The 3,301-nt window shown below is 34.8% G+C and overlaps 1 long non-coding RNA gene across 1 annotated transcript; it reads right to left on the bottom strand.

Moving 5' to 3' along the window:
* Positions 1–225: 225 nt before the first annotated feature.
* Positions 226–2,262, bottom strand: LOC148783853 (uncharacterized). Its single transcript, XR_016055342.1, has 2 exons — positions 1,239–2,262; positions 226–1,150 (listed from the first exon to the last, which is right to left on the bottom strand). It is a non-coding gene; the product is annotated as an uncharacterized LOC148783853 (long non-coding RNA).
* Positions 2,263–3,301: the final 1,039 nt, after the last annotated feature.

Raw genomic sequence — 3,301 nt, 5'->3', positions numbered from 1 at the left:
CTTTCTGTTGGGATTAGCAAGGATTTATAACATTCACAATTATTGTGCATTCATATCAATATAAGCAAGCAATGGAAACTACATAACATCAAAGCAATAACATGAAATGAAAAATCTAGCAGTATTCAATCTACAGAGCATAAAGATTTAACGTGGTTTGATCACAAATCGTGACCTACATCCACAGGAGAATGACGCGAGACTTTACTTACTGATTTGGGAATATTACAAAGTGAAATCGAGCTCAAAATATCAATTTCCAGCAACCCTTTCTCACTCTAAATAGAGCCCCAAAATAAGGCACTAAGAGCACCAAAAAATTCTCTTTAACGTTTTCTCTTACTAAAACAGGACATACAGCAAACCCACAATAGAGTTCAAGCTTTTTACTCACTCTATCTCTAAAACAGAGTATACTAAGCTCCTAAGAGAAAACCCAATTGCCACCCAATCTTTCTATCTTTTTCTCACTCTTTCTCTCTCTAAACAAAAAGGTTTTAGTCCCTTTAAAAGAGTAAAGTTCTAACAACACCACAACTATTGGATTAGATGTAATCCAATGGCCCAAAATAAAAAAGAGAAAAGTTAAATAAAACTCCCACATGTACTATTTGTTTTTACACATGTAACAATCTCTCACTTGAAGACAAATCACAAAGTCTTTGAAATAATCGCCAATGCACCACTCTCCATCCACCCGAGGTTACGTCTCCTCCAACCCCGAAAGCCTTCTACACGTCGTATTATTTTTAGTTCATACAACCTTTGTTAACATATCGGCAAGGTTCTTCTCAATATGAATCTTGTCCATTTGTAAATCTGCGCTCGAGGGCCAACCGAATAAAATGATATCCAACCTCTATATGCTTTATCTTGGAATGATACGATGTATTCTTAGCCAGATGAATATCACTCTAGTTATCACAATGCACAATATATTTTTCTTGTTTCACCCCAAACTGGCTAAGTGACATTCACAACCAAATCATTTGCTTCGCTGCCTCAGTCAATGACACATACTCATCTTCAGTTGATGACAAGGGAACGATATCCTGCAACCTTGACATCTACCTGACTACATCACCACCAACATTGAAAATATATCAAGTGGTAAACCTTCTAGTATCACGGCATCCTGCATAAACTTCATCTACAAAACCAACAACTTCCAATTATGAATTTATAAAACACAAGCATACATTTCGTATCCACTTCAAATACCGAAGAATCCACTTAACTGTTTATCAATGGTCCCAACTTGGATTAGACATAAATCTGGAAACAACTCCCACTGCATGGGTAATGTCAGGTTTAGTACAAACCATTGCATACATTAAACTACCCACTACAGAAATATATGAAACATTCTTTATCTTATTTTTATCTACCTCATTCATTGGAGACTCCCTTTTAAACAACTTGAAATATGCAGTTAATGGCATGGAAACAGGTTTATAGTCAACCATATTGAAGCACTCAAGAACTTTAGAAATATATTCAGATTAACTTAACCAAAGCTTGCCTTGCTTTCTGTCTCTATTGATGTACATGCCCAAAATCTTTTTGACTGGTCCAAGATCCTTAGTGGCAAAATTCTTGGACATATCAAGCTTTAAACGCTTGGTTTCACACAAATCATTGCTAGCAACATGCATATCATCAACATAAAACAACAAAACAGTAAAAGAATCATATGTTGAACCCATGAAGTACACACAATGATAAAAAACGTATTTAGAATAACCTTCACGCAACATAAAACTCTCAAATTTCTTATACCATTGCCTAGATGCTTGTTTCAAACCATACAATCCCTTTTTCAACTTGCAAACTAAGTTATGATTGGTTTTGTTCTCAAAACCTTCAGGTTTACACATATAAATTTCTTTATCAAGATTATCATGTAAGAAGACAGTTTTAATATCAAGTTGTTCTAGCTCCAAATTCAAGTTAACAACCAAAGATAAAACAACTTTAATAGACCTATGCTTAACAACTTAAGCAAAAATTTCATTAAAATTAACACTTGGTTCTTGTCCATAATCTTTCACCACAAGTCTGGCTTTATATCACAAAAGACCATTTGCCTCCCACTTAATAACATATACCCACCTATTCTTCAATGCTTTATTCCCATGTGGAAGTTCCACCAACTCCCACGTGTCATTCTTATGCAAAGCATCAATCTCCTCCTCCATTGCTTTATGCCACATTTCAGCATTAGGGCAATAAATAGCATTCTGAAAAGGCTCAATACACCACTATCAGTATACAAAACATAATAAAAGGAAGGAGAAGACCTTTATGTGGGTTTGTGAGGGCATGTGGATCTTCTCAATTCTGGCTCAGGTGTAACAAGTATGCCTTCTTCATCTTGAACTAATTCAGTGTCATCCACTCAACTAGCATCACCTACATCAAAATTGTCTTGAGTTTGAGCTTGACTCTCTTTCAGTTGCCGAGATAAAACAATGGGATTTGGTTCTTGTATATCCAAAACAAGTCTTTCTTGTTTCGGCTTTTCTTGCTTCTTTTCAAAAGCCATTATATTCTCATTAAAGAGAACATTCCGACTTTTGATAGTTTTATTTGCAATAAGATCCCAAATCCTATAACATCTATCATCACCACCATACGCAAGAAAAATACAACTTCTTGACTTGACATTCAGCTTGATTCTACTTTTGCTGGGCACTTGAACATAAGCTTCATACCCAAATGTTCTCAAGTGTTCATATGACACACTCTTACCTCTCCATAGAATTTCAAGTATTTCACCATTCAAAGAGGCACTGGGAGATCTATTAATCATACATACAGTTGTACTAGCAATTTCTGCCTAAAATTGCTTACCAAGACCAGATTGTGATAGTATGCTTCTTTCTCTTTCAATGATGGTCCTATTCATCATCTTAATGACACCATTTTGTTGTAGTGTCCCAAGAACATTCCTTACTCTGCGAATGTCATTATCTTTACAAAAAGTATCGAAAGTATTCGAGCAATATTCACCACCATTATCAGTTTGCAAGCATTTTATAAATCTCTTTGTTTCTTTTTCAACCTTGGCTTTAAAATCTTTGAAAACTTCAAAAACTTGATCCTTAGATGCGAATGGATAAATAATAATCTAAAAACGTGACAAAATAAAACGTTCCATCAAAAGATTTAACATTAACAGAGCCACAAACATCAGAATAAATCAATTCTAATGCTTTACTTTTTTTATGAGATTCATTTCTTTTAAAACTAACTCTATGCTGCTTACCCATGGCGCAATGATCACAAAAATCAAGAAAGA

This window comes from Amborella trichopoda, chromosome 1 (assembly GCF_054954075.1).
Source record: "Amborella trichopoda isolate Santa Cruz 75 chromosome 1, AtrichopodaSantaCruz75HAP2 v2.0, whole genome shotgun sequence".
Taxonomy (NCBI): Eukaryota; Viridiplantae; Streptophyta; class Magnoliopsida; order Amborellales; family Amborellaceae; genus Amborella; species Amborella trichopoda.
This window is presented reverse-complemented; position numbering and strand designations above follow the sequence as displayed.